General features: G+C 45.0%; 1 protein-coding gene and 1 long non-coding RNA gene across 3 annotated transcripts in view; one reads left to right on the forward strand and one right to left on the reverse strand.

Annotated features, from left to right (window-relative positions):
• The first annotated feature begins 4,816 nt into the window (after window positions 1-4,816).
• Window positions 4,817-19,940, forward strand: part of tent5c (terminal nucleotidyltransferase 5C) — a 31,270-nt gene continuing 16,146 nt past the window's right edge. Inside the window, exons 1-2 of one of the 2 annotated variants that reach the window (XM_033033471.1) lie at window positions 4,825-5,017; window positions 12,953-13,028. The gene's annotated coding sequence lies outside the window, so the exon portion shown is untranslated. Of the gene's footprint in view, window positions 5,018-12,952; window positions 13,029-19,940 lie in introns of both variants that reach the window. The other variant, XM_033033472.1, reaches the window with a different exon arrangement.
• Window positions 10,581-18,675, reverse strand: LOC116980851. Its single transcript, XR_004414077.1, has 2 exons — window positions 18,581-18,675; window positions 10,581-10,788 (listed from the first exon to the last, which is right to left on the reverse strand). It is a non-coding gene; the product is annotated as an uncharacterized LOC116980851 (long non-coding RNA).

A 19,940-nucleotide genomic window follows, 5' to 3' on the forward strand; every position in this document is an offset into this window, starting at 1 on the left:
TCCTGCCCCTCATTTTAGCTTTCCATACCACTCTTGCCCCCACTCCACACTTTACAATCAGTCCAAAGAAGGATCCTGACCTAAAACATCACCATCCATGTTCTCCAGAGATGCTACCTGACCACCTGAGTTACTCCAGCACTTTGTGTCTACCTTATTATCAGAGACTACTGGTATTTGATTCTGCCAGCAATTCTGATGTGCTATTTTTATAAAAATTATAATCTACCTGACAAAGCATAAAACCTTTCTGTCTCCTTCCCCCCCCCCCTTTCCACTCCAGTCAGGCTGAAAAAGAGGCCCCATAATCAGTCCATTCCCTCCACAGAAGCTGCCCGACCCACTGACCCTCCAGCACTGAATGTAATCATATTAGATATTTAACATTGCTTCGCACTGCATAAGTACCTTCATACTCTCAGCAAAACCCAGGTCGACTCCATTCCTTCATTAATTATACATGAAGAATCTCGGTGCTTTCTTGGTGGGGGCCTGATACCATGATATATGCTGCCTGGACCACAAATAAGTGTAAAGCTGCAAACACCATGGGCTTGTGAATGATACTGTTGCCAGGCTGTTTATTTAAGCAGAGCTCAATACTTTTAAACACACAAAATATCCTGGATCTTTTACTTATCATTGTGATCATCACACTAACCCAGCTCACGGCTGTTCATGTCTGTTTATATGTGTACATGATGTCGTTCCCTTTATCATTTATGTTACAAACTCATTTCACTTTATTTGCACATATTTTTGAATTTGGGTAAAACCAGTGAATTTATCATAAAATGTGTAAGAACTGCCAAAGTTTGTGGCATGGAAATTTTATTTTGTGTTAATAAAAAGTTATCAATCAAGTTACACCCTTGTTTAATTCCTTGAATGTGTATGTTACAGGTCCATATTCAGTTGTTGTACTTGCAAGGACCGGCTACAGTGGCACAGCAGACACGCCAGAGACCCGGCTTAGATCCTGACCTCAGGTGCTGCCTGTGTGGAGTTTGCATGTTCTTCCTGTAACCTCATGGGTTTCCTCTGGGTGCTCTGAGTTCCACCCGCATAGCGGGTTTGTAGGTTAATTGGCCCTCAGTAAATTGTCCCTAGAGCGTAGGGAGTGGTTGACAAAGTGGGATAGCACAGAACTAGTGTGAATGGCATAAACCCGATGGGCTGAAGGACATGTTTCCATGCCCTATCTGTAAACTTTGACTTAAAACTAGTGTGAATGGGTGATAGATGGTCAGCATGGACTCAGTGGGCCGAAGGGCCCTTTTCCATGCTGTATCTCTAAAATAATCTTTATTCTTCACATATTCAGGTAATAAAACCAGATTTTTTTAAAGAATGAAAAGCTATTCGAAATCTAAATTGACCTGCTGAGTTACTTGAGCACTTTAGAGTAACAAAACATTTTGGATAGGACAGGTTCAGAGGGATGCTTCAAACGCAGGCAGGTGGGACTAGTATAGATGGGGCATGTTGGTCAGTGTGGGCAAGTTGGGCAGAAGGGCCTATTTCCACAGCCTATGACTCTCGGACATTATATTTCTGAACTGGTGCTCTTTAAAAAATGACAGGATGGGGGAGAATTGAAATTACCACTCAGGTTCTTTGACCTTGTTGTCAGGTTTTGCCTCGAATCTCTGATCTAACCAGGTAAAACCTTTCACAAACACCCTCTTTCCCCTTGCCTTTCTCCCCCACCCTTCCTGCTGTATCTTGACTGACCTTGCACCCTAGCGGATTCAAGGGATATGAGGAGAAGGCAGGAACGGGGTACTGATTGTGGATGATCAGCCATGATCACATTGAATGGCGGTGCTGGCTGGCTTGAAGAGCTGAATGGCCTACTCCTGCACCTATTGTCTATGTAATAATAATAATAATAATAAATACTTTATTGATCCCCTCAAGGAAATTCAGATGTCCAGAAGCCCCCAACCAACAAACCCACAGATTCAAAACGAACGCAGACAGAAAATACATAGAATACAATGTGGACACTACCTGAGAGCAATAAATACTTAAAAAGACCAATAATTAACAATTAAAAATTAAAAATTGCAAAATGCATCCCCCTACAGCCTAGCGGTCCGAATTATAAAATCTAATGGCTGCAGGGGTGAAGGATCTCCTGAACCGCTCCGTTCTACAGGGCAGGGAGAGGAGCCGGTTGTTGTTCCGAGTGCTCTTTTGACTCTCCAGAATTACATGGAGATGATGCCTGGGGTTTTTCAGGATGACCTGCACCTTGTGCCTCATACGCCTCTCAAGCACCTCCATCCCAGAGTCTACTCTCCCCTCCAGCACTGAGCTAGCTCGTTTAACCAGTTTGACCAGCTTCTTGTTGTTTTTTGCACTAATGCTGTTGCCCCATTGTATCTATGTACCCTCCATCCCTTCCACTGGCAAAACACAATTTGTGCCTTTTTTTTAAAAATCCCTGAGCTTCACAATTCATGTCGGGGGTTACGGGGAGAAAGCAGGAGAATGGGGTTGAGAGGGAAAGATAGATCAGCCATGATTGAATGGCGGGGTAGAATTGATGGGCCGAATGGCCTAATTCTACTTATAGAACTTATGAACTGTATCCATTTTGGCCCACACCTGTTTTTTCATCCCTGGCCTTTGTCCAATCTGCCTATCAACCCCTACCCCCCCCCCCCCCCCCCCCCCCCCCCCCGCGTTCAAATATTACCTGCCATGCTTTGCCCTGCCCCTCCTCTCTCCCAGTATTCTCCACCCCCCACCAACCCACTACGGCTCAAAATGTCACCTATCCCCTTTGGGTGGCGCGGTGGCGCAGGGTACAGTTGCTGCCTTACAACGCCAGAGACCCGGGTTCGATCCTGACTACCGGTGTTGTCTGTACCCGCTGAGTTTCTCCAGCATTTTTGTCTACCTTCGATTTTCCTACCTTCGGAGACTGTGGACCAAAGATACTAGAGGAGCTCCTGTAGTATCTTTGCTGTGGACATTGGGGTTTGACTTCACTGAACATGATTCCAGAGCCAAGTTTTATCTGCCTGTACACAATCCATGGTTTAGTTCTGGTCCATAACAACCAGCGATTCCCGCACGTTGACACTATCCCACACACACTAGGAACAATTTACACTTATACCAAGCCAATTAACCTACAAGCCTGCATGTCTTTGGAGTGTGGGAGGATGCCGAAGATCTCGGAGACTACCCACGCAGTCACAGGGAGAACATACAAACTCCGTACAGACAGCACCCGTAGTCTGGATCGAACCCGGGTCTGCGGCGCTGTGAGGCAGCAACTCTGTGCCACCGTGCTGCCCATATCCCTTCATTCCCTGCAACCCATTGCCTGACATTAGCAGTCACTAAACAACAGAGGGAAAAATAGATTTATGAAATCAGGAACGAGACAAAATAACCATGTGAAGTACCTCAGAAAGAATTGGAATTGGGCAGTCAGTGACTTGAGACTATTTTTACAGCTGATCTATATCCAGGATGTCACAGCGGCACAGAGTTGAAATGCTGACTCACAGCGCCAGTGACCCAGGGTGGATCCTGACTACGGGTGCTGTCTGTTACTGAGTTTGCACGTTCTCCATGTGACTGCCTGGGTTTTCTCCGGGTGCTCAGGTTTCCTCCACCAAACACGTGTAGGTATGTAGGTTGTACAGGAAGGATCTGCTGATGCTGGTTTAAAAAGAAGATAGACACAAAAAGCTGTAGTAACTCAGCGGGACGGGCAGCATCTCTGGAGAGAGGGAATGGGTAACGTTTTCGGGTCGAGACCCTTCTTCAGTCCCTAGAGCTTTTTGTGCCTATCTTAGGTTTGTAGGTTAATTGGCTTCGGTAAAGATTGTAAATTGTCCCCAGTGTGTAGGGTAGTGTTAGTGTACGGGGATCGCTGGTCGGCGCGGACTCGGTGGGCCGAAGGGCCTGTTTCCACCCTGTATCTCCAACTAAACAAACCTCTCACACATGCCCTGACTGCATCTGCATACTGAAAAAAAAGACACAAGTGCTGGAGTAACTCAGCGAGTCAGGTAGCATCTGTGGAGAACATGGATGGTGACGTTTCTGGTGAAGACCCTTCAAACTGATTTGGGGTGGAGGGTGAGGAAAGAAAGTTGTAGACAAGTGGGGGCCTTGATAGAAATAGGTTGATACCGATTTTTAAAATCTAAGACAGCTGGTTGGATAAAGGCCAGAGATGAAAAGACAGATGGTGTGAGACAAAAGGATTGAAGACTTGCGAATTGTCATGGATGTAGGCAGAAGGGGACAATTAGGGATGTGTGGGAAGGAACTGCAGATGCTGGTTTAAAAAACTGGAGCAACTCAGCGGGACAGGCAGCATCCCCGGAGAGAAGGAATGGGTGACATTTCGAGTCGAGACCCTTCTTCAGAGTGAAAGTCAACAGGAGATATAAACAATGACGTAGAGAGAGAGATAGAACAATGAATGAAAGATACAGGCGGTGTGAGTTTAGTGGGATGTGGGTCAAACGCAGGCAGGTGGGACCAGAGTAGATGGGACGTGTTGGTGGGTGTGGGAAAGTTGGGCCGAAGGGCCTATTTCTACACACTATGACCATGATCCTATGAGTCCAGGGGAGAGAGGGCTGAGAGGTGTGTGTGGGGTATGTTGGAGAATGTAATGACCACACCGTTGAAAGTGTCCGCCTGCCGTGATCTCGCACCGACGGCAGAGGGGGTGTCGCCACAAGCTTTATATCTTAACCTTGGCTTTGAGCCCGAAGGTCTGACGGAATGGTGACCATGGAGATAAATGTACGTAGGGATCACAGGGAGGATAAGAGCGGGCATCCCATGTATCCAGGCTGACTCGGGGTGAGAGAGAGGAGAGAGACGAGAGAGAGATCACACACTGAGACAGGACTCTCACACCAGGACTGAGCCAAGGAACAGTTTAAATCACCATGCTTTATTTCACTTACCAAGCATTGGCTGCGAATTTCTGAACACCACAAAGTGCGCTCAGCAGTTCGGTTGCACTAATTTGCCGGTAAGTGGGTCCTAGAGAGAGGTTGTCTCTTGTGTCACAGGCTGTGAACTGTTACATTTTACTGCAGGCAAATCTATCACTAATGCCGCTGAGTCAGCGAAAGCTATTTTTAAACACTGACCTACAAGGATACTAATAACTACCTTAAATAGCATCTATGTATAATGCATTTGTTAATGTATGTCCTTTCAATGTGTGGGCTATTAATCTGCAAATTAATATATTTGTCACAATGCATAATTCTCGGCATTAGGGGGAATGAGTCTACAGAAATAGAGACACAGTGAACTGCAGATGCTGGAATCTTGAGCAAGACATGAAGTGCTGGAGGAACTCAGCGGGTCAAGCAGCATCTGTGGAGGGAATGGACAGGCGAAGTTTGGGGTCGGGACCTTTCTTCAGACTGGAAATACTCAGCAGGTCAGGCAGCACAGTCTCCACCAATCCTTATAAAGAACTGTGAAGGAAAGAACTGCAGATGCTGGTTTAAATCGAAGGTAGACACAAAATGCTGGAGTAACTCGTGGGACAGGCAGCATCTGTGGAGAGAAGGAATGGGCGATGTTTCAGGACGAGACCCTTCTTCAAACTCGACCCGAAACGTCACCCATTCCTCTCCACAGATGCTGCTTGTCCCGCTAAATTACTCCAGCATTTTGTGTCAATCTGTAACGGACTGTGTGAGCAAGGCACAACGTGCTGGAACAGCGGACTCAAGCAGCGTCTGTGGAGATGGGTTGTCTATTCTCTCCACAGATGCTGCCCGGCCCGCTGAGTTCCTCCAGCACTTTGTGCTTTGCTCAAGATTCCAGCATCTGCTGTTCAAAATTCATATTGTTGAATTAATTTAATTTATTCTGCATTTATCAATCGACAGATGAATCTCGCCGAATGCGGGAATAAGCAAATATATAGACCCTACAAAAAAAAAAACAGAAATGCCGGAGGAACTCAGCAGGTCAGGCAGCAGCTGTGGAGAAGAAACCCGACCCGAAACGGCGTCTGTCCATTCCCTCCACAGATGCTGCCCGACCCGCTGAGTTCCTCCAGCACTTTGCGTTTTTCTCAAGATCCCAACATTTGCAGTTGCTTGTACAGAAGTGTAAACGACTGATTTTGTGTTCTCTCTCCACAAGTCTTATCTATTAAGATAAAACAAATCTACCGTACCCTAACTTTGCTTTTGTGGGAACTGGTTGCAACTTGTATCTCAGAATGCTCTTGTATATGTTGGTTATGTATGGCCACGCTACTAACAGCTAAAGCCGGTCACTGAGCGCCGCATGTACACATTCCAAGTTGGGCTAGGCACAGAAACGGCGCGGGCAGTGGAGATTTATTTTTAAGACCTGTCCCACATTCCAGGATCATCTTCGCCCCTTATTATTTTAATACCATTGCGCAGTCGTTGATTAAGAACGTGCACATTCAAACTTACACGCGCTTTAGGGCACAAGAGTCTGCAAATTAAAACAATTAATAACTAACATGATTTCTAGTTGACTGTACTACAGATGGAGTAGTACATTAAGCTATAAATCACGTTAGTTATTAGTTTTAATTTGCAGACTCGTGCAGCCCAAAGCGCGTTAGTTTTAATGTGCAGGTACTTAGTGGGCTAACAAAACGATTCTTAAAAAGTAGATGTGAAAATGTGACATAAATAGTGAACAGAACGGGTTGTGCTATTAATGTCAGGACTACATAAGAAGGGCCGTGCGCAAGTCGGCGTCTGATTTAGCCAAGGACCGCGCAAGCGTTTTAAAATAATACGGGGCGAAGATGATCCTGGAATGTGGTGCAGGTCTTAAAATAAACCTCCACTGCCCGCCACGTTTTTGTGCCTAACTGAATGTGGAGTGTGTGCAGGCGGCGCTCAGTGGCCGGCGTATAGCAGTCAGGGCGCTATTAGTAGCGGCTCCAGTATTCATCATAAAAGCCACAGTACATACTTGCAACTCGTACGATAGATACCACCATGCACTTGATGAATGATAGATGGAGCGCTGCCGACTTGCCAAGTTCTTGCATTTCACACTTCACACCTTAGTAGGCTCATAGATTTTTATATATTTATTATTATTCTGAATAAAGTTTATTTTTGAAAAGAAAAAAAAATGATCATGTACAGGATCCTAAGGGAGGTAGACAATGGATGCCGTCTTTTACCCAGTGTAGGGGGACCAAGAGCCAGAGGTCTAAGGTGAGAGGGGAAAGATTTAATAGGAACCCGAGGGGTCACTTTTTTTTCCAGTGGGTGGTGGGTGTATGGAACGAGCTGCCAGAGGTAGGTGAGGCAGGGACTATAATATTTCAAATGCATTAAGACAGGTACATCCATAGGACAAGTTTACAGGGGTATGTGCGAAATGCAGACATGTGGGTCTGGAGGAGATGGGGCACCATTGATGGTGTGGGCAGATTGGACCCGTCTCTGTACTGTATGTCTGTGACTCGAAAACATTCCAATATCCACCTGTAATTCTGGCAGACAGTTACACTAGGAAAACTTAAATCTCCCTAAGCATGCCATAATCCCCCACATAAATACATCCTGGCCCGCTGAGTTCCCCCAGCACTTTATGTTTTAAAACATATTAATATACAACATTTGATTTGAAAGGCAGGAATATTCTCTCCATGGTCCCCATTTGAGTGTAGACTTTAGGAGAGCTCCCCCTCCCCTCCCCCCACTCACCATCAACAACACCACAGTCACATCTGCAAGGACCTGAAATGGGGGGCTACAATCGACTCGAGGATGTACTTCCTGCGGCAGCTGAGGAAGCACAATCTGCCACAGGCAATGATGGCCCAATTCTATGTGGCCATCATAGAGTCTGTCCTCCCTCACCTTCTCCATCATGGTCTGGTTTGGCTCAGCCACCAAGCACGACATCCGGAGGCTGCAACGAATCGTCCGATCAGCTGAGAAGGTTATTGGCTGCAACCTTCCCTCCATTGATGAACTGTACACTGCAAGGGCCTGGAAGCGAGCGGGTAAGATCATCTCTGACCCCTCTCACCCTGGCCACAAACTCTTTGAATCACTTCCCTCTGGAAGGCGACTCTGGACTGTCAAAGCTGCCACAGCCAGACATAAGAACAGTTTTTATCCACGAGTAGTAGCTCTACTCAATAACCAAAAATCTGTAGCCTCCTTTTGCTCTGATATTTCTTTCACATGTTTAAACTATAATGTTTTATTATTAATGTTTAATGTTTTATGTGTCATTCTTAATTGTCACTGTATGTCATGCTGTCACTTGTGGGCGGAGCACCAAGGCAAATTCCTTGTATGTGAATACTTGGCCAATAAACTTATTCATTCATTCAAATGGTCTAAAGTGACTAAAACACTGGAGTTCAGGAGGTAGAGAATCGTATAGGGATTGTGGTATGTGGGTCGGTACAGCAGTAGAGTTGCTGCCTTACAGTGCCAGAGACCAAGTTTTGATCCTGGGTGTTGTCTGTGTGGAGTTTGCACGTTGTGCCTGTGACCGCATGGGTTTCCTCCCACGTCCCAAAATCGTGTGGGTTTGCAGGTGAATTGGCCTCTAAATAATCCCTCATGCATTGGACAGAACTAGTGTACTGATTGTTGGTCGGCGCGCACTCAATGGGCCGAAGGGCCTGTTTCCACACCGTATCCCTAAACTAAACTAAAAAGCAATTAGAAACTTAGTGGGTACTATTGCAAAATGTAAGAAACATTTAGACGAGTACAAGGATATGACAGGTTTAGAGGGATATGGGCCAAACGCAGGCAGGTGGAACTAGTGTATATGGAGCATGTTGGGCGGCGTGGGCAAGTTGGTTCGAAGGGCCTTTGCCCGCTGCCTGACTATGACTAACTTTACAGAATGCCTCTGATAAAGCAGAATAGTAACAAAGAATTAAAAAATGACCAGGAAGGAAATCCCATCATTGGCTACAGAGCTAGAGTGGATAGGTGTAGGTGTAGGTAGGCCATTTGGCCCATCAAGTCTACTCTGCCATTCAATCATGATTGATCCGTCTTCCCCTCTCAACTCCATTCTCCTGCCTACTCCCCGTAACTTTTGGCATCCTTACTAGTCAAGAATCTGTCAATCTCCATGTTAAAAATACCCAATGATTTGGCATCCACACTGTCAGTGGCAATTAATTCCAGATTCACCACCCTCTGGCTAAAGAAATTCCTCCTCATCTCCTAATTCTGAGGCTATGCCTCTGGTCCTAGACTCTCCCACTAGTGGAAACATCTTCTCCACATCCACTCTATCCAGGCCTTTCACTATTCAGTAAGTTTCAATGCGGACCCACGTCATCCTTCTAAACTCCAGCGAGTGCAGGCCCAGAGCTGTCAAACGCTCATCATATGTGGAGGGAATGGACTGACAAAGTTTCAGGTCTGAAGACAAGTCTGAACCTGAAACATCGTCTGTTCATTTCCTCCACAGACGCTGTGTGACCCGCTGTGTTCCTCCAGCACTTGGTGTTCTGCTTGTGGTTCCAATGGGTGCCTGGCAGGAGTTTCACCCACAAATGATAACCTGTGAAGCAACCAGCAGGTTTTCCAGGGAAACCCACCTCAACCACCACCCACCAATGCCCCACAACATCCTCCCTCTGGAGTCTCCATGACACCTTCGTCAGATCAGACCCTTCTGCAGACAGCCCGAAGCAGCATCTGTCCATTCCCCCTGCAGAGGCTTCCTGACCCGCTGAGTCCCTCCAGCATTTGTGTTTTTATTACTTTGTCTTTAGTTTATTTAGACTTTACATACAATGCGGAAACAGGCCCTGCAGCCCACTGACTGTGCCGACCAGCGATCACCGTGTACACTAACACTCTCTTACACAGTCGGGTTATTCCCAATTTACAGAATCCAATTAACCTACAAACCTGCACGTCTTTGGAGGAAACCAGAGCATCCGGAGAAAACCCACGCAGTCTCAGGGAGAACATACAAACTCCGTACAGACAGCACCCATAGTTAGGATCAAACCCGTGTCCCTGGCACTATAAGGCAGCAAATCTACTGCTGTGCAACCTTGCCACCCCATATCTTATGCTTCAAAGAAAGTTATTTAATAGCCCTTTAATAACTCGCTACTGCCGTGTTCCCTAGATCCCACCCCCTTGGCTTTTGGATATCTGGGGAAATTTCATAGTGTTCAGGATGTGTGATGTCATATTTGGCATGTGTGATGTCATATTTGGATAGTTAAATGGATGGGAAAGGAATGGAGGGTTATGGTCTGAGCGCAGGTATATGGGACTAGGGGAGATTATGTGTTCGGCACGGACTAGAAGGGTCGAGATGGCCTGTTTCCGTGCTGTAATTGTTATATGGTTATATGGTTATATGGTTATTTCAGATTAAGATTAATTATTGTGTTTTTTGGATTGAAATCAAAGTTTCCTTTAAAAACACAAACCTCTCGTTTAGAAACGGTTTCAGCATATTAAGATGTGTAACTACACAAGGTATTCAGAAGAGCAATAGGTTCTGAATAGGTTCATGCCAGCACTGCCATTCAATATGATCATGGCCGATCACCCAAAATCATCGTGGTGTTATTTCAATCTGACCATTAATTAAGTGCAAATAGATTTGCAATTCACAAATTATTCTTCGAGACTAAATCACAACCATTCTCGTGTAACTGATGAAATACACAAAAAGCTGGAGGAACTCAGCGGGACAGGCAGCATCTCTGGAGAGAAGGAATAGGAGACCCTTCTTAAGATCTCGTGTACTGATGATGATTATAGAGCTGCGAATCTGTAAAAGATTAGGTTTAGTTTCTGTTAGGGATACAGCATGGAAACAGACCTTTCAGTTATAAAACTTAATTAAACTTAAAAAAACTTTTTTTTCCTCAATCATAAATCATTTTAGAAAATAGAAATATTCAAAGGCATTTTGAACAAATACTGAGTCCATGCTGACCATCGATCACCTGTTCACACCAGTTCACTGGTCTTCTTCTTCTTATCGAGTCCACACGCAAGATTAGAAGTTGTTCAGCCAGAGCTGAACACACTTCTCGGCATCTGCACAATGGTGTCTGTCTTGCGCTTCTTGTGCTTCTTGTGCGTGGTGGTGGAAAGATTGGTTGAAACAGGGCCGCGACGTGAACGCTCTTTCCTTGGCCCCAGTTCACTGGTGCCATGGTGGGATTTGAACTCTTGTCTCGGTCTCTGGCAACAGGGCTTGTATGTTAACCACAACCCTAGTCCTTTCCAGGCCTTTCACCATTCAGTAAGTTTCAATGACGGATGACCGAATGCAACATTTTTGGGATTGAGTCTATTGGAGGAATAGGCAGTGTAAAAATATTCTTGGAATAGATCCAGAATCCACGTCACACACGTTCATTCCCACAGACCATCCAGACCAAAATAAGCTTGGAACCTGTGCTGCTATTTCAGTCCCCTTGCTACCAAGCATCAAATTACATGTGAAAACGGACAGTACTTTTTATCGTAAATCAGCATCTGCAGTTCCCATTTTCTACACATTACATAAAATATGCATGCATTGGTAGAATATGCAGGATAATATATAGAGATAAGACCTGCAGATGCTGGTTTACAAAAATAACATTTTGCAATAACACAGCGGGCCTGGAGAACATGGATATTTTGGCTCGGGACCTGTTCACATTAGTTCTATGTCATCCACACCCTACACACTGATTTTACAGGGGGCCAATTAACGCTCAAACCCGCATATCTTTGGGATGTGAGGAAACTGGGGCACCCACGTGGTCACAGGGAGAACATTCAAACTCCACAGAGACAGCACCCGAGGTCAGAATCAAACCCAGGTCTCTGGCGCTGTGAGCCAGCAGCTCTACCAGCTGCACCACGGTGCTGTCTTTTATGTCGTTAGTGTTCACATTTATACTTTAATCAATATCACCAAAATGCAATGAACTATTCAGTCATTTATGCTTATAGTGTATGTAAATAGATTGCCACATTTGCCTAGGTAACAGGAACTGCATATCAAACATAACAAGTTGGTTAGAAACATATAAAATAGGTGCAGGCGTAGGCCATTTGGCCCTTCATGCCAGCACTGCCATTCAATATGATCATGGCCGATCACCCAAAATCAGTACCCCGTTCCTCCTTTTTCCCCATATCCCTTGATTCCGTTAGCCCTAAGAGCTAAAGCTAACTCGCTCTTGAAGACATCCAGTGAATTGGCCTCCACTGTCTTCTGTGGCAGAGAATTCCAGATTCACAACTCTATGGGCGAAAATGTCCTAAATGGCCTGCCCCTTATTCTTAGACTGTGACCACTGGTTCTGGACTCCCCCAACATCGAGAACATTTTTCCTGCATCTAGCCTGTCCAATCTGTTAAGAATTTAATATGTTTCTATGAGATTCGCTCTCATCCTAAATTTCGGTGAATACAAGCCCAGTCGACCCACTCTTTCATCAGATGTCAGTCCCGCCATCCCGAGAAATAACCTTGTGAACCTATGCTGCACTCCTCAATAGCAAGGATGTCCTTCCTCAAATTAGGAGACCATTCTCAGATAGTTGAAACCAATTCAAGGATGAAACGAAGGGTCTTCAGGCCATCCTGGAGTGGGATGCAGGTGTAGTGGAACTGAACGTCCGTGGCAAAGGTGAGTGAACCATTGGACCATTGACATTCACTTCCTCTACACCCCGTCCCCACCATGAGGACCCCTCGTTTCTTCCTCAAATTGGGATAAACCAGCATCTGCAGTTCTTTGTTTCTACGTTATAACAGTTTGGTTGTTAATTTTCATTGGATTTTGAGGAATTATCAGGGTACAAGCTAGTTAAAATCACGCCCTTCATCATTATCTGCTCAATTTCTTAAACCAATATTTCACCACAATCCTATATTTGATGTCAAAAGCAAACGGTAGAATTTCTTCTGCTTTTAATCTCTTTGTTCAGGTTATTTTAGTGGATCGTAGGAAGTGAAGGGCTGTCTTCAGATTGGACAAGTTTATTGGCGAGTATTGACCCAAAGGTATGTAATTAGTCAAATGTATATGTTAGCATCTGTTTCAGATTCACTGATCATCTTTCCTCTGAGGGGATTTTAAAAAACACTACTCGATATTCAAAGATGGAGAAAGGAGTTCACCTAAAATCTTCCTAGGTTCATATGTCATTGGAGCAGATTTAGGCCATTCGGCCCATCAAGCCTACTGCCATTGAATCATAGCTGATCTATCTTTCCCTCACAACCCTTGTCCTGCCTCCCCCCCATAGCATTAGACACCCTTACTAATCTGTCAATCACTGCTTTAAAAATACCCAATGATGTGGCCTCCAATGAATTCTACAGATTCACCGCCCTCTGACTAAAAAAAAAGGTCTTCTTCAGGCTAATTGTAGTATGGGGGAAAGGGGAGAAAGCTGGAAAAGTGAGGTTGGGGTGGGACAAAGCCCGGCAAGTAATAGACGCATACCCATGTGCCTACCTAAAAGCCTCTTAAACACCACTATCTCATCTGCCTCCACCACCACCCCTGGCAGTGCTTTGCAGAAACTCACCACTCTCTGTGTAAAAAAGCATCTCGCAAGTCATACAGCACGGAAACAGGCCCTACTGCCCAACTCCTCCATGCTGACCAAGATGCTCCATCTCAGCTAGCCTTGTTTAGTCATACAACACAGCAACAGGCCCTACGGCCCAACTCCTCCATGCTGACCAAGATGCTCCATCTAAGCTAGCCTTGTTTAGTCATACAACACAGCAACAGGCCCTACGGCCCAACTCCTCCAAGCTGACCAAGATGCTCCATCTAAGCTAGCCTTGTTTAGTCATACAACACAGCAACAGGCCCTACGGCCTAACCTGTCCATGCTGACCTAGATACTTTATCTCTTTTAAACTTTGCTCCTTATCACCCTTAGGGTAGAACAGTACAGCACAGAAACAGAGCCTTTGGCCCACAATGTCCATGCCAAACACTGAATGTGATCACTAATAATTCCCAATAATAAAAATGCCTGAGCAAACTAATTGTTCACTGCCTTGCATGTTAAAATAAACATCTATGTGAATGAGGCCAATACACAAATTATAAAAGTTGTGAATATTCATCAAGACTTGATGAAGATTGAGGGGGGGGGATCTTATAGAAACTTACAAAATTCTTAAGGGGTTGAACAGGCTAGATGCAGGAAGATTGTTCCCAATGTTGGGGAAGTCCAGAACAAGGGGTCACAGTTTAAGGATAAGGGGGAAATCTTTTAAGACCGAGAGGAGAAAAACATTTTTCACACAGAGTGTGGTGAATCTGTGGAATTCTCTGCCACAGAAGGTAGTTGAGGCCAGTTCATTGGCTATATTTAACCATATAACCATATAACAATTACAGCACGGAAACAGGCCATCTCGGCCCTACAAGTCCGTGCCGAACAACTGTTTTCCCTTAGTCCCACCTGCCTGCACTCATACCATAACCCTCCATTCCCTTCTCATCCATATGCCTATCCAATTTATTTTTAAATGATACCAACGAACCTGCCGCCACCACTTCCACTGGAAGCTCATTCCACACCGCTACCACTCTCTGAGTAAAGAAGTTCCCCCTCATGTTACCCCTAAACTTCTGTCCCTTAATTCTGAAGTCATGTCCTCTTGATTGAATCTTCCCTATTCTCAAAGGGAAAAGCTTGATCACGTCAACTCTGTCTATCCCTCTCATCATTTTAAAGACCTCTATCAAGTCCCCCCTTAACCTTCTGCGCTCCAGAGAATAAAGACCTAACTTAATCAACCTATCTCTGTAACTTAGTTGTTGAAACCCAGGCAACATTCTAGTAAATCTCCTCTGTACTCTCTCTATTTTGTTGACATCCTTCCTATAATTGGGCGACCAAATTTAGATAGATTTAAGAGGGAGTTAGATGTGGCCCTTGTGGCTAAAGGGATCAGGGGGTATGGAGAGAAGGCAGGTACAGGATACTGAGTTGGATGATCAGCCATGATCATATTGAATGGCGGTGCAGGCTCGAAGGGCCGAATGGCCTACTCCTGCACCTATTTTCTATGTTTCTATGACTTGCATGCCAATATGTTAATGTTGCACTAATGTCTACATCACACACATTCCATTGACAACGCTGGTAAACGTTGTATGAAAAGTGGAAAGAAATATAATCAGTGCTTTCTTTCAGCGGGTGAAATCAAGTGAGACTGGTTTATGATGTCACCATGATGTCATGGCCATGGACATATTTTCATTCCCAATATTAACTTTCTTCCTCAGCCTTACAACGTGGTTGTGTTAACCAGCCACAGTACAGAGTGGCTGGCCTTTAAAGATGTGTGAGAATCACTCCCTGCCTCAATGGCCCAGATCCTCAGTTATCCAAATAATAATGTAACTGTTCATGAAACAGGTCAGTTTGATGTCTATTCTTCCCCAATAACTCTGAAAATTTACCAGAGTACATTTTATTTTCTAGACTATTTAAAAGAATTGAAAGGGGTTGGGGAAAAAAGCTGTAATGGTGTTACAAGGCTTTTATATATTAGATATTACTTTCGAATTAGTAATTTCCAACATAGCTGCTGCTTCAACAGCGTCAGAGACCCGGGTTCAATCCTGACTACGGGTCCTGTCCGTGTGTGGAGTTTGCACGTTTTCCCTGTGACTGCGTGGGTTTCCTCCAGGTGCTCCGGTTTCCTCTCACATGCCAAAGACGTACATTTTTGTAGATTAATTGGCCCACTGTAAATTGCCCCTAGTGTGTAGGAAGTGGATGGGAAAGAAGGATAACCTAGAACTAGTGTGAACAGCAGAAAAATCATCCCTAGTGTGTTGGATAGTCCTATTGAACAGGGAGATCAGTGGTTGGCACTGCCTCTGTGAGCAGAAGGGCCTGTTTCCATGCTGTATTTTGTAATCTTCAGTTCCACAGTTCAGTTTGCAATCTTCATTTAACAGGCAATTGCATAGAAATGGAAGCTGAAAAACATGCCTAACTTTTGCTACTGATAATCAAATGCTTTCTATGCAAAAAGGGTTCAAATGGTTGGAAATGTGCAAGCTAGTAGGGATGACTGTGTGAGGAATGGTGTCTTCATGACTGAATGGAGTGTTGACACTGTCAAAGCTCATGAATGAATATAACTGTGACCAGTGAGTGATCAACAAAGCAGCCCAGAGATAAGATAAAATACCAAATAAATGATTTGACGTTTTAGTTTGATTCCATTTGATTGGGTCGGCACCGGCTGCAACTACACTGGCGCAGCAGTGTAGTTGCAGCCTCACTGCGCCAGAGACCCAGGTTCCATCCTGACTACAGGTGCTGTCTATACGGAGTTTGTACGTTCTCCCTGTAGCCATGTAGGTTTCCTCCAGGGTTTCCCCCCACATTCCAAAGACATGGTTTGCAGGTTAATTGGCTTCGGTAGAATTGTAAATTGTCCTTAGTGTGTAGGATAGTGCTTGTGTAGGGGTGATCACTGGTCGGTGTGGACTCGGTGCGGGTCGAGGAGCTGCATCTCAGTCAGAGTAATATAGCATGGAAACAGGCTCTTGGGCCCAACCTGCCAATGCCAACAGATGACCCATCCACACTAGTCACACCTGCTCGTGTTTGCCTCATATGCCTCGAAACCTCTGCCGTCCACAACCCTGTCCAAGTGTCTTTTAGTTTGGTATCTGCCTCTATTCATAGAAAATAACATTCAGACATCATGCAGACAGCCAAATGTACCCACTTAGCCTTTCCTTGCTAGTTTGTTAACTTTAGACTTTAGCGAATCAGTGTGCAAACAGGCCCGGCAGCCCTCAGAGTCAGTGCCAATCACTGATCTCCCTGTTCAATAGCACTATCCAACACGCTAGGGATGATTTTTTATTTTTACTGAAGCAATTAATGTACAAAGCTGCACGACTTTGGAGAGTGGGAGAAAACCGGAGCACCTGGAGAAAACCCACGGGATCACATACAAACTCCGTACAGACAGCACCCGTGGTCATGATTGAACCCGGATCTCTGGTTCTGTAAGGCAGCAAATCTACCGCTGCATCACCATGCTGCCCAAGACATTAAGCTTTTAGTTGCCTCAGTGGTGGGACTGTCTGAGGATTGGGTATTCACTGGCATAAGCCCCAACTCAGGAAGACAAGTGCATAAACTATTACTCTGTAAAGGGTGCAGAGAAGATTTATGAGGATGTTGCCAAGACTCAAGGGCCTGAGCTACAGGGAGAGGTTGGGCAGGCTAGGACTTTATTCCTTGGAACACAGGAGTCTGAAGGGTGATCTTACAGAGGTGTATACGATCATGAGGGGAATAGATAGGGTGAATGCAGAGTCTCTTTGCCAGAGTAGGATCAAGATCCAGGGGACATCGGTTTAAGGTGAAATGGAAAGATTTAATAGGAACCCGAGAGGGTTTTTTCCCCCCCACAGGTGATGGGTGTATAAGTTCATAAGTTATAGAAGCAGAATAGACAATAGACACAGTAGGCCATTCGACCCTTTGAGCCAGCACCGCCATTCACTGTGATCATGGCTGATCATCCACAATCAGTACTCCGTTCCTGCCTTCTCCCCATATCTCTCGACTCCGCTATCTTTAAGAGCTCTATCTAACTCTCTCTAGAAGTATCCTGAGAATTGGCCTCCACTGCCCTCTGAGGCAGAGAATTCCGGATTCACAACTCTCTGGGTGAAAAAGATTTTCCTCATCTCTGTTCTAAATGGCCTACCCCTTATTCTTAAACTGTGGCCCCTGGTTCTGGACTCCCCCAACATCGGGAACATGTTTCCTGCCTCTAGCGTATCCAATCCCTTAATAATCTTATATGTTTCAATAAGATCCCCTCTTGGGCCATTCGGCCCATCAAGTCTATTCCGCCATTCAATCATGGCTGGTCTATCTTTCCCTGTCAACCCTGTTCTCCCGCCTGTATGGAATGAGCTGCCGGAGCAGTTAATTGAGGCAGGTACTATAACTACAATGAAAAGACCTTTGGACAAGTACATTTAATAGGGATGGTTTAGAGGGAAATGGGACAAACACGGGCAGGTGGGATTAGTGTAGATGGGGAATCTTGTTCGACATGGGTAGGTTGGGTGGAAGGGCCTGTTTCCATGATGTACGATTTTGACTAAATCTAGGTTGGCCATACAGTGCTGAGGTAGTGCTAGATCCTCAGAGGTTCTTTCACACAGATGACAGGCAAGGTTTGTCTGGAGAACATGGATAGGTGATATCTCGGCTCGGGACCCTTCTTCAGTCTGAGGAAGTGGGCGGCAGTGGCAGAGCGGTAGAGTTGCTGCTTACAGCGTGAGATATCTGGGTTTGGTCCTGACCACTGGTGCTGTCCATACAGACTTTGTACATCCGCCCATGAACAACTGGGTTTCCTCCAGGTGCTCCGCTCTCCTCCCAAAGACATTTGTAGGTTAATTGGCTTTGATAAAAATGTAAATTGTTCCTAGTGTGTAGGATAGTGCTAGTGTATGGGTGATCAATGGTCAATGTGGATTCAGTGGGCTGAAGGGCCTGTTTCCACACTGTATCTCCAAAGGCCTGATACGACACCGATCCATGTTCTCCAGGGATGCTGCCTTACCCGCTGAGTTACTCCAGCACTCTGTCTTCTTTGTAAACCAGCATCTGCTCTTCCTTGTGTCGACTGTCTGCTTGTAGAGAAGAACATAAAACATGTTATTTTCCGTAGGTAGTTGTAGACTTGTGCCAAACAAGTGCCCAACAATCCCACCAAAGCATAGTTTCTGGTGTGATGTTGCGATTTCCATCAGGAATCTGGCCTCTACCTACATTGAAAACACCACCACATTGCAAAGCATCTGGGAACTGGGAACAACTTTGGAACATGCTGCAGGTGTGAAATGCAGTTTAAATTGTTTAATTAATCTGCTCAAGTTAAATAATTGTGGAAGTATCCTTTTTGAACAAGTATCTTCCACTATTTCTGCTGTCAACGAAGTGCTTACCTCACTCAAACTTGTGACCCATGAGTCTGGAATGAATCTTACTCCACGGCATAATCATAGAACTTAGAACAGTACAGTACAGCGACAGGCCCTTCGGCCCACAATATCCATGGTGAATATGAAGCCAAGTTAAACTAATCTCCTCTGCCTGTATATGATCTATATCCCCTCCATGCACCTGTCTAAAATAGTTTTAAACATCACTATCGTATCTGCCTCCACTATACCATGTTAGGGAGAACTTCATCAAATTAGAAATTTAAAAATTCCCAAAATGGAGAATTTTAAGATTCTCAGACTGGAGAACTTAAAAATTCCCAGAGTTTACAGCCTTCTTCAAAATCTGAAGAAGGGTCCCGACCCGTAACGTCACCTATCCATGTTCTCCAGAGATGCTGCCTGACCCGCTGAGTTACTCCAGCACCGAAGGTAGACACAAAATGCTGGAGTAACTCTGCGGGACAAGCAGCATCTCTGAAGAGAAGGAATGGTGACGTTTCAGGTCGAGACCCTTCTTGACTCCCTTTGTTGAAGCAAAAATCAACCATTTTTCCAAAAGGGGGAGCTGTTGCCTTGTTGAGGACTGCTATTCACCGTCACCTTTTGTCTTGTTCAACGTTGCGTTTGTGACAAGAAACCCTATCTGCTCCTTCCCCTTGGGAAGATGATAGTATTATTCTTTGATGAGCAACAGCAGATCTTATTATTTTAAAGATGGTACCTATATTTAAAATAAATAAGCAGATTTTTTTATTAGTGAGAGCATCAAACGTTAAGGGAAGAAGGCAGGAGAATGGGGTTGAGAGGGAAAGATAGATCAGCCACGATCAAATGGTGGAGTACTCGATGGACCGAATGGCATAATTCTGCTCTTATGACATGAAATAAAGTAGCTCCAGTGATAAAGGGAGAGCAATTTATTAATAGTATCCCTTAAAACATCG

The sequence above is a fragment of the Amblyraja radiata genome, chromosome 14 (assembly GCF_010909765.2).
Source record: "Amblyraja radiata isolate CabotCenter1 chromosome 14, sAmbRad1.1.pri, whole genome shotgun sequence".
Classification (NCBI taxonomy): Eukaryota; Metazoa; Chordata; class Chondrichthyes; order Rajiformes; family Rajidae; genus Amblyraja; species Amblyraja radiata.